Raw genomic sequence first — 12,753 nt, 5'->3', positions numbered from 1 at the left:
AAATTTCCCATGTATCTAATTAACTGGAGTCTAAATTTATCTACTTTTAAGACTGGCTTTTTTTTTTTTAATTGCCAAAATACATACTTTTCAAAATGAGGGCTCTGTTATAGTTTATTAGCTTTCTATGAATTCTGAAATTGAATTTAAATAAATTTTTATTAATCTTTTTTAATAATCACAAAAACAGAAGGACAAATAGAAAACAAATACATATATCTAGGTAGACACTGGTACTTATGCTAGCAGAGTCCCATAGTGGAAGAAGCTATATTCCTGAAGTCCTTGCTTATAGGAGAGTCACCTGCCCAGGACATTTCCATCTGACTTGAAGAAAAACTAAACCTCACTCTGTCGAATCACTAAGATTTCCAAGGTGTGTTTGTTTCTGCAGCAAAGCCTAGCATACCCTGACTAATATACTAGGTGATCTAATCAGGCCTGTGGATTTAACAATAACAACACAAAAATTTCTATGTTGATTACTCCTAAATATATATTCCAGGTCAACATGCTTAAATAGCCAAAGATACAGATGTATATATATACATATATATGTATATACACACACACATACATATAAATATATCTGTATACACACACACATTTCTAACTTGGTTTTTCTCCTTACATGGCTACCGGACATCTTATATTTAACACTGCCAAAGAGAATCCTCTCTCCTCCACCAAACACAAGTGCATGCGTGTGCATGCACACGCGCGCGCGCGCACACACACACACACACACACACACACACACACACACCTACCATGGTAGGTCTCTACCAGTTTTCCTGTCTAATTAAATAGCGTGAACAGCATTCAGTTAATCAAGTTCCAAAACTGGTAGTCATCACTGATTCCTCACAGAAGCACCTGGAATTCAAGCTCCATATCCTGGCAAAGAGTCTATTTTGTAATCGTACACCTGAAGAGGACTTGTCAAATTTTTCCTGAGATTTCTATCCTTTGTTTACAAATACATACAGTAAGAGGAAAAGAAGATGGGCATAATATTCTATTAGCTAGGTTTCAGAAACCACTTGGAATCACTGTTTGAGAATTTTCTTGCAAAAAACCAGAATCTAACATTTGAAACTTTGCAGAGGCTTTTTGCAATATGGCATGGAAAGAGATGAAGATGTGTGAAATGGGCAAAAGAACAATATCATTTGTAAAGTGGACATAGTGACAACTTGGTAAGTCAAAAATCCAATCTACAGAGGCTATACGAAAACAAAACAGGTCTCCCTGATTTCATTATCTGATTGCTTCCGTCTACCATGAACTTACATCTCCCTAAAGCTATACTCGTTGCGTGTCATCCCTTCTGAAAAACCTGGAAGAATCCCTCAATACCATGTAAATAAAGTTTACATTTCCAGGTCTGGCATTCAAGACCCTTTCCAGTCTCTTCAGTCCTCATCATTCAACAATTCTTTTTAAATATTTTGGACTATAATTGCTGTAGTTCCCTATCGACAATGCTTTAAGGATGGGTAATAACAACGCGTGGCTTTAAACCAAGAACAAATATGACAAAGCAAAGAAGTTCCACAAATAAAAAAAATCTTATAAATCCTTATACTGTACAACAGGAAACATAGAAGCTTCAGTGCAGAGTTGCTGTGAATTCATAGACTTGATTGGCAGCTTTCAAATTTGATCATGCTTAAGAATTTTGCGGAAAATGCTTATTTTCTACTTATTTCATACAAACATATGCTATTCTCTTCCTTTGTACTGATGCTCTTCTGTTCTCTGTGCCTAGTGTGCTGTTCCCAGCAATGCCACCTGTCCGTCCTTCAAGACCCGTTACTTCTGCCTCCAGGCTTGCCCCATATTCAACTTGTAGCTCAGCTTTCCTAAAATGCAAATCTGGTCACATCACTCTGCTGTTTAAAAGCCCTTGGGCCTACAGGGTAAAATGTAAATGTCTTTGCCTGGCATGAGCGACCTCATCTCTCCCAAACTCTCCTTTCCAAACTAGCCCAAGTCTCCCAGCCTCCCAAATACACTCATTTTGGCCTTACTGGGCCACTTATGCTTTCCAAAGGTACTATCTATTTTTATCTGTTTATACCTTTTACCTAAAATATCCTTACTGTTTTGTCTGCCTGGTGAACTCCACTCACTCTTCAAGGCTGGTCCTGAGGATAATTTCTGAGCTTTTTCTGCTTATGTGACTCCCTTCCCACCACCCCAGGTAATGCCACCATCACTTCCAACTGGGTCGAGGTCGCTCACCCGTCTCCAGAGCCACAGGACTGCAGACACATCTCATCTGTAGTGCTTTCATGTCATTTGTTAATGGCTAATACTACGCAAGTCTTCCCTGGTAAACGGGTGGTCCTCGGAAGGCCAAATCCTTGTCTTTGATTTTTTAAGTTTTTATAAAACATTTGAAACACTCAAAAACATACAGAGAATAACACAACAAAGGCCAAAAGCGAGAAATAAAAGTACTACAAATACAGCTGAAATGCAGGGGGCAACCCTTCCTGATACTACCCTATGCGTGACTACATAGCAGAGTCCTAGGGAAGAGACGAGAACGGTAAGGCAGGGCACCAATGCCACATACAGTGGAATGCACTACAACACGTAAGGTTTGACTTTCATGCAATGGATACATGCAGGGGCTGATTTAAAAGCAAGAATGCAAGGTTTGTTCTGGAAGAGACAGAAGCTCCTTCCTTGAAGGGCAGCCTAGCACAGAAATCGACTGAATTGCCAAAAAGAACACCACAACTTCTATCAGAACAATGGGAAGTAACCACTTCGTTGGCTTCCCAAGGTGCATTCACTAACCTCAGGGCAGTATGCAGCCTAGAGCCTGAGAGCCTCATTCATCCATTCAACCATTAGCATTCTACAATCTCCTTTAGGGGGTCAGGGGATATATACCTTACCTCTGAGATGGAAGTGGAGAGGACGGAACCAAAAAAAGGAGAAGGAAACCAAGACTGAAAGCTTCCCCTAGGTTTGGTAAATTGCACCTGAAGAGCCCTTTAATAAAGAGAAGTCTGGGTGTATCCTTCAGCACTGTCACAGGAAATAAAAACAGACCCCAAACCAAGCCCAGCAAACAGTAGATACTGACAAGAGCTGTGAGAAGAAGTCTGAAGTGTACGGTCTGCAAAGATACACAGCTTTCCTAACTTTATTAAGAATCAAGAAAGAGAGAGGAAGATCTTATTACTATTATCATGATAATCACATCTGCAGATGACACTGAATTGGGAGGTGTTCCCAACAGCAGTTGAAGACTGGCACACAATACCAAGCTATACGTGAATCTTAGTAATAGATGTCAAAAGTAACACAATGAGGCTCTGGCTGAAAAAATGCAGATGATCTATCTGGGGATGCATAAACTTAAAGACGGAATTTAACTTGAAGGGGATTCCTGGATGGCAGCAATAGAGAAAACAACAAAACCCTGAGCTCATGGTAAAGAGCCATCAGGAGGTTAGGCAAGGACTGCAGTGAAGCAATTCTCTGAGCTAGTAACATTTTCAGCCATGCACAGGGACATCCCAAACCACGGCTAAGAGTCTGTGTCTGTGTGTCAGCAATGAGACCAGACTTGCAACATTGCAGGCAATTAGGGGTAATGTGATGCCTCAAAGGGAATTTAGAAAAGAAAAGAAAAACAAATCAAAGGGAGTGAAATATGAGGAAAGGCAGAGGCGATAAAATGAACATAATTTGACTAAATAACAACCTAGGGGACTATGATAACCATCAAAAGAGCGTAAAAATTCAAAATGAGGCCTAGAGGTCTACTGGTCTGGCCGTTGTTCTGAAAAATACCTATAGTGGCATCTGTTGGAAAACTCAATAGAAAGTCAGTGTGTTGCATCCGTCGAATTGTAGCATGGGGACTCTGTCGTGGATAATAAACAGACCTGGGTTCCTAGAATCCATGAATACCTCAAAATCATTACTCAAGATGTGTGGACAGAGAACCTCTGGGAGGAACTCAAGAGCTATTGCAGGAAGGTCCTTCAATCCATAGACACAAAGTCACTCAGTCCCGCATTCAACAAATGTGTACTGAACAGGTCCTACATGCCCACACTGCACTTGGCACTGAGAATAGTGTCTTCAATAAATAATGCATAAATACATAATTATATGTGTTTATTAGATTAGAATTATTAGATTAGAGAGCCATGAATGGAAAAAGCAGGGTACAATGGAAAACTACTGAAGGGTTTTAAGAAATAGGGTCATAATACATTCTGGTTTTTAAAAACACACATATTGCCCTCAATCAAGGACACACTGTGTATCAACTTGCAAAATGTCCATCCTTGTATGCACAAAAATTGCAAACCAATGCCTGACTATGCATCTTTATATATAATCGTATAGATACATTGATAGACAGGCACATGTACCTTAATAGGAATTTAGAAAAGAAAAGCAAGTCAAAGGGAGTGAAATATGAGGAAAGGCATAGGTATAGAGCGTGTATATATGTATGGATTTATATATATATATATATATATACACACACATTTAATTATATTAATATATTTCGTAATATATTATGAACATATATTTAAGATAAATATTTTTAAATAAAATAATTTTCTCAATATAAATGTCTTTTTTTAACCCCATCTTCTCATGTTCAAAAATAGGAAGTTAGAGGTCCTCACAGGAAGGTAATGGTTGAGCTATCTTCTGAGATCTCTGGCCTCCTACTGCCACAGCCTCAAGCCCAAATGCAACCATCTGACCTTGGAAACCTTTTCAGTTCTAGCCTCATCCATATCAGAGATGTCTGTTACTGTCATAGTACAATCTTTACCTCTGACGCTTTATATCAGCCGGACCTGAACAGAGTTCTTTCTAATCTGAGGAAAGAATCTATAGGCTAGTCTTTCAAGAAAAGTTGAACCAAGTCAATAAAGTTCCCTTCTTGGGGTTTTAGAACTGGTTTTGTGACAAACTGGGCTGGCAAAGATGCTGGGAATGGTGTAAAAAGGCGAGGTCACTGTGGCCAGCCATGAGCAAAATCTGTAAGCAGAGAAAGAGAGAAAGGAGAACGGAGCCAGGTTCCAGAGAAACAGAGATGAGCAAAGCCATGCAGCCTTCGATACACAGGGGAATAACCCTAATTCCCGAGTTCTCAGTTCGCAAATCCAGTTTTTCTGAGGACTTGTTAAACCTCTTGTGTTTGGATTCCATGTGAGTTTCTGTGGTTTAGAGCAAGATTTTTTTTTTTTTTACACTTAAGCTATTTAGAGGAGGTGTCTGTCCCTTATTCAAAACTGTTTCACTTGGACACCTACTTACTATCCTGCTCTTCTGGCTGTAACCCAGCTCTATGTGAGGAAACAAAAATGCACTGATTCAACTGGCTCACACAATTGAAAAGGCTCAAGTTTCTTTTAGGCATGGTGAGATCCAGCTACTTTTAAAAACTGACACCCAGTCTCACTCACTGTCTCTTTGTTGTCTCTCTGTCCCTCTTTTCACTCCGTGTTGGTTTTATTTTCAGACATATTCTCTCTTCCTGGTAGCCCCTAAAAGCTCCAAGCTTCATCTTTTTGCAACAGTCAGTCTTAGCAGAAAAACACTTCCAGAGGTGACTCTCACTGGCTGTGGATGAAATGCCAAGTCCTTACCACAGTCCCTGTGGTCAAAGAGGTGAAGCATCCTGACTGGCCAAGCCCAGCGTCACGGTCCACCTTGAGGACGAGGGAAGTATTGGCTCCATGCAAATGTTACAGATGGAATGGGAGGAACTCAAAAAGTTTCTGGGGCGCCTGGGTGGCTCAGTCGGTTAAGCCTCCGACTTCAGCTCAGGTCACGATCTCACGGTCCGTGAGTTCGAGCCCCGCGGCGGGCTCTGGGCTGATGGCTCAGAGCCTGGAGCCTGCTTCCGATTCTGTGTCTCCCTCTCTCTCTGCCCCTCCCCGTTCATGCTCTGTCTCTCTCTGTCTCAAAAATAAATAAACGTTAAAAAATTTTTTTTAAAGTTTCTAAAGGAAGACTCAGGCAATGTGAGGATGAGGGGGGATGGGTACAAGGAGGGCAAAAGTAATCAATGTCCATCAGCCACATCTAAGCTCACCTCTCATTACTCCTTGAGATGGACCTTCTTTGACCTCTAGGTCAGCCTCCTCACATCCCCATCAATACAAAATTATTCCTATCTTTGCACATTTGTTGGGGCCCCTCTTCTCTGAAAAGCATGTATGTTACTTATCCTTACAAGCGCATTTCCAGGGGCGTCTGGGGGGCTCAGTCGGTTGAGCTTCCCACTTCAGCTCAGGACATGATGTCGTGGTTCATGAGTTCGAGCCCCACATCAGGCTCTGTGCCGACAGCTCACAGCCTGGAGCCTGTTTTGAATTCCCGGTCTCTGTCTCTCTCTGCACAACCTCCCCCCCCCCCCCCGCCACCACCGCCCTACTAATGCTATCTCCTCCCTTTCTCTCTCCCTCTCTCTCTAAAAAATAAACATTAAAAACAAATTAAAAGTGCAACTTGAATCTTTCCTCCCCCATGAAATTTTCCCAGCAAACCTTCACTGATTGTTTCCTTCCCTCATTCACCACAGCACATACAGAAGCACAGAACCTCCAATAATACCAAATAACATTTGGAGGTACAGTGGGTCCTCAGTATTTGTGAATTTGCCTACTCACTAATACTTATTTGTTACCCCAAACTCACCGCTTGTGAAGAGTACTTGGCACTTTCACAGATGTGCCCAGAGAGGCAAGGATTCTGAGTCACCCTTGTGCCCGTTCCCAGCTGTGGTCAATCGAGGCAATGCGCCGTCTCCTGGTTGCAACACTCACATTGTAAACAACTGTCCTTTTATTCTACAGCTATTTAGCCCCAGTTTTCTTTTTGCCTTTTTGTGTTTTTTAAATTTTTGTATATTGGTGATTACTGTGGTCTCGATTTCACTGTTTAAAATGGCCCCAAAACAAGAGTGCCAAAGTGCTGGCTGGTGTTCTGGCACAAGAAGGCTGTGATGTACCTTACGGAGAAAACACATGTACTAGATAAGCTTTCCTCCAGGCATGACTCACAGTGCTCTTGGCTGTGAGTTCAAAGTTCATGAATCAGCAATATATATTCAAGTGCCTTTAAACAGAAACACATATAAAACAAGGTTATGTGTGGAGCAGCTGACAAAATGTTGTGACCAGAGGGTTTCAGGAACCAAATCCTGTATTTCCCTAGTAGCAAAGTTCAGTTTTTGTTAATTCAATGTCTGCAATGACTTCATAGAACACAACTGCCACAAATAATAAGAATCAACTGTGTGGGTGTGTATGTATAAAGGAGCTCAGTGTTATTCTCTTGGACTGCTCCTCAAATGTTTCATGTATTTCGTCTTTTCCAACTACATTGCCAGCTTCTGTAGAACTCATGCCATATGGGCTCTGTACACAGCAAGGCACACAGTAGGAACTTCAAAACTTACTGATTTATGGATATATTGGTCACAGAACCTACATCAATTCAGTTCAACTCATTCAGTTGTTCCCATGCAAAAACACTTCTAGAGCATGACCTGCTATCTTTCCCTTCTCTTGGTGTGTCCTAGATCTATTCACATGTGGTGTCCACCCAAAACTATTTTTCACTTTCATGGTAAATGGAGTAAAGGAAGGAAGAAAATTCAGTATGGGAACCAACTTCTTCACCCTTGGTAGAGAGGAGTTGGCACATTTTACGTCCAGCGGTCAGAGAGCATTGCTATGGAAGAGACATCTCTCTTTCTCTCTGGCACATATGAACATCATGGCACATACATGCATCTCTGGCTCATCGCTGTCCTTCCTGAATCAGGTGCCATACACTCCACTGTGCTAGAATCTTGTTGGTAATGACACAGAGGTAACTGAAAAACGCACAAATTTTTCCTCAATCTGACTTTTGTGTTCTCATAAGAGGCTGCTTTGTTTCTCAGACTTGTTCTTTTGATCAACCTAGCTTTATGGATCTGCATTGGGAGTAGACTTTTCTACATATGCTCTCTTTCAGTTGAAGGGAGAGGAAAATTTAACATTGGAGGGAAAAAATGGGAGAGGAGAGTAGTAAGTTTCTGTATGTTACATAATATATGGAATTCACTTAAGCAAAGGTTCAGCTGGGGTCCTTTCTGCTTATAGCTCTGAGCTACTGGGCAAATGGGTAGACTTCTCAGTGCCCCGGTTTCCCTTCCAAGAAAGACCCCAGAACTTTAGACAAGATGATGATGATGATGATATTGATAACTTTTATTGTATTTACACTTTGCAGCACAATTTTATTTAATATTCAGAATAAGTTTACAAAATAGATGCTATTATTCCCATTTCACATGAGAGGAAGCTGCATTTCAGAGAGGTGCGGTGTGGCTAGATGACGAACTCCTCCACATGGACACAGCTACTGGGTCATGGCTTGAATTCAGGCAATTTAATACAATCACTTTCTATACTTCCTGGTTAATCTCTAAGGTCCCTTTCTTCTCAACCATTTTATGTTCTTTCCCAAGATTTCTCCCTTTTGCTAAACAAGGTCCTGTGTTCAAGACTGTGGTCTGCATAAGTCAGATATAATGACATACATAAATTTGAATTAACGAAGTACAGAGGAGGGCAAAGAGGGGTGGGAAAATTCTGGAGCTCAAAACTTTGATGGTCTTAGGAAGTCTATAATCTCCCTCACTAACCTAGTTTTAATTATATGAATAAGTAGATAGGGCCTGGACTATTTTTTCAAGACAGAACATAATACATGAGTAATTCTTCACATTACTTCTTCCTTTTAAAAAAATCCTACAAGAACTTCTGGAACTTATTAGTATTAACAAATCAAACAATTAATTTTTTAAAAAAATAATGCAGTGTCCTTATAATAGGATTTAAAGGGATGGTCTGTAAAGGCTGGGGATCCTGCAGATATGTCCTCAGAATTCTCCTGATGGTTCATGGTCAGCCCAGGCCCCTGACTTCAGCCAAAGGCAAAGAGTAGGATATCCCATGAAGAAAAGCTGGAGTGTGGAGTCTAGCTGCACATCACAGTGATGCACATCAACCCCCACCCATGATGCTGGCAAGAGATTAATGCATATATAAGAGAAAATTTTTTAAAGAATGAAAGGCCTACTTATAGCCGACAAGCTGCCTTATCAGGACATCATGGCAGAAAATGTCAGCAGGGAGGGCTCCCCCTGGCCTACCCCCGCCCCCAGGAAGTTGGGTGACAGTCGCCATCTGCAACTGCATCCTGACAACGCACGCCAAGATGAACTTCTGACCACTGTCCACTGCTTACAGATGCTCACTGGCAACTAAAATTAGATTGGTTTCTATTCAAGCCCAGGGCTTCTTCATGGCTGACTTTCTTTTCTAAGAGTCTGTGATGGTGGCTTGTTTGATTTAAAGAAAATCAATGAAGAGTTACATGAGAAGGAAGGAAATAGAAGACCAGGTGTTTCCTGGGTTAAGATGAAAGTCCAAATAAAGGGCACCACATACACACACACTCTCTCTCTCTTTCTCTTTTCCTCAAAGCAAAGAGAATGAGAGCCTTTGAGGTAAAGTGGAAACCATTTTGCTGGAGAGGTAGCATTTTCTTCATCTTTAGAGTATAATCTGATAGGCCTAATCCAGTAAAAATGGTAACTACTTGCAACAGGATAAATGACAAGAGATAGAATAGATGGAAAGACAGGTGATCACAAAATGCAGCTTTTGGTCCTTGCAGGGACTGAGGTCATTCATGCATATCATGGGCTTGCTTGTACCCTCTTCCCTTTTCCTGGCAATAATAGGGGATGTACAGGATAAGAAAATACACCAACAGATTGATTCCTCTTCTCTTCTTTCCTAGGGTGGGAAACCAGGCTGACCTTGGCCTCTGACCGTGTGAAATCCCTTTCCTGCACAATTAGGTTAGATTAATTGGAAAGGTTTTCACAGACATGATGAGATTTCTCTCCAAGCTTGAGCCCTGAAATCCCAAGCCTTCCTAGAAGCCACCTACGTCCCTGTCCTCCATCAGGAACCAAAGCATTTCCATGACTCTGCTCAAGCCCCTATTGTGTGTGTTATTTATTATCTTAGTGCCTTTTCTTTTCAGGGTATTGGTCCATAATAGTGCCGTCTGTGTTATTTATGACACAAAGAATAACTTAAACCACATTAGGAACCTCCACATTATAGGGACTTTAGAGAGCTACATTTTTCTAGTTATGGTTAAACTACTGCAGTGATAAATCCAATCATAAGAGTGCAAGAGGGAATCCACAGGACAGGTGTTACCCATTAGTCACTGTAAGGAAGTGCAGGAACAAACGCTGGCTCACAGACGCTTCACTATCTCTTCCCAAGAATGGCTGGGAATCCAAAAATGGTGAGAAGAAGGAGGGTTGCGAAAGCCAGTAATGAGAAGAGATGGCTGAGGCTACGGTGGAAGGGGAAGGAGGGAAAGGGAAAGAGTCAAGTTGGTATGCCACAGTACGGGGACAGAAAAACTAGGTGGGACAGAAGTATGTCTATCTCACCCTGTCACCTCACATGAGTTCTGTGGGTTCCCCCTTGTGTGTATGGATAAGCTTCCATAGTGGATTAGAAATCCACAGTGAAATACCTGGAAAGATGGCATTCCCAGAATGCCAGCTGTGGCAATTTCTACTTTTTCTACAATGTAGTTTCTTCATCCATGAAAATCAGAGAACTCTTTCCCCTTTTTCTCTCCCCAGGAGTACAGTAGCTCAAGAAATATTTATTGAGCGCCTATCAATGCTAGGCATGGTGTCAGACACAGAAATAAAATAGGAATAAGATACTCACGAGGAAGTCATAATTTATTGGTGGAAACAGACCCAAAAAGAGATCATTATACTCTAACATGAGGACTTTCATGGTGGAAATATGGAAAGGTTATTGTTAATGGAGCTCAGAGTTAGAGGGTCCCTGTAGGACGCATAGGTGTGAAATGATAAAACCTGGACTGGAAGCCTTGCCTCTGGTCTCCAGAGGCTTCAACAGCTTCCACGTCCCCAAAAAACACAGGAGAACTCAATGCCATTCAGAATTTATGACTCATTGGTACAGAAGTCAGACCATTTAAGTAACTTCGGAACACACAGATTCTTCCAATAAAAATGATAAGAAACACCTTAAGAATAAGTTTCAACTGCTTCAAGTATAAACCTCAAGAACATGGCTCTCAGGGTTGGCAGGAATTCAGAAGACAAGGCCCTCCATTCAGAGCGTGACATCCTGCCCCAAATCCTGAAAGATTCTGTTTAACACCTCCAACAACAGGGAAGTCAACCTTCCCAAGGGGCTCATTCCACTTTTGCACAGCCCTCATTACTAGAATGTTCATCAGGTTGACATTTCTAACCATGAGAATTGGAATACTTCTAGAAACTCATTAATTTATTCAACAAATACTTACTAAATTCCCTCCCTTATGTTATTAAGAATTCAGTATAAATATGATTATATAAGTAACTTGACTACAGAGTTCTCCGAGATCACACCTTGCTAGCCTACCTCCAATCCAGTTGTCTTTGAAGAAGAATAAACCTCTCTTAGAAGATATGCAATCTGTTCTTTGATCATTAGCCATTTTTCACTTCACTAATAATAGTGTGCCCCGTATTTTCAGCAACAAGCAAGGTGAACATGTACATTGCCCTTGTGAGGCACACAAGCTAGTTGGTGAGGACAGCCCAACCTCAAATTCAAGTACTTTAAGTGCAACTTTGTTAACTAAGAGCCAGAGAAGAGTAAGTGACATCCTTGTGGTCTGATGCAGGCATATCAAATAGGGCCACAGTGACACACTTGGTATGGCTGCTTCCTTCTCACTGTACCCTTCTAATGGAATCCCTTCACTTCTAAGGAATCCCCCGCTCATCATCTTCCTTGCTCTTCTGCAGCACTGCTTACAATTTGGCATTAGTTATGCATATGCCTACTTATGTATCTCCCCCTCTGTACCTTGAGTTCTATGAGAACAAAGACCATCTCTACTTTGTAATTCCATTGAATTTTCATCCCTTGGTTTCACATGATGTGCTCTGAGGCACTTACTATTAACCCCATTTACAAAAGACGAAAATAGGACTCAGCCACAGATGTGGGTGTTAGAATGGCACTAAGTTAATCCAGGTCTGCCTGATACCCCACCTCTGCCTTGCTCTCCACCACTATGCTGTCTCCGGACACCATTGGTGAATCACCTCTCAACTGCTGTATTTGTTATGATATCAATTAGCTGACTTAACCAAGATATCAAATTAATTGTACCTTAAAAAAGATAGAAGACTATTTCTCTCTCACGTGAATGTCTAGGATAGGTAGAGTGGCTCCACAGTTCTAATGGCATTGAGGCTCCTTCTCTCTTGATGACTTGCCATCCTTAATACATGGCTTCCATCATGTGAGCCAGAAGGGTGGATCTCACCTCCATCTTCAGGTTCACAGTCAGCCAAAAGAAAAGGGGAAAAAAAAGGAGAGGAGAGGGCACGTCCCTTTCCTTTAAGGACACGACCTGGGAGTGGCCCACATGACTGCTACTCACATCTCATTGATCAGATGTTAGTCACATGGCCATGCCTGGCTGCAAGGGAAGCTGGGAAATGCATACTGGGAAGTCATGTGCCTAGCTGAAAATTCTTGTTATACAGAAAGGGCAAATGGCTATGTCCAAAGACTGGCTTCGGAGTTACAAGCTCCCATCAAAAAAGCAGTACAGGTTACAGCAAGGGAG

The sequence above is a fragment of the Leopardus geoffroyi genome, chromosome E2 (assembly GCF_018350155.1).
Source record: "Leopardus geoffroyi isolate Oge1 chromosome E2, O.geoffroyi_Oge1_pat1.0, whole genome shotgun sequence".
Classification (NCBI taxonomy): Eukaryota; Metazoa; Chordata; class Mammalia; order Carnivora; family Felidae; genus Leopardus; species Leopardus geoffroyi.
This window is presented reverse-complemented; position numbering follows the sequence as displayed.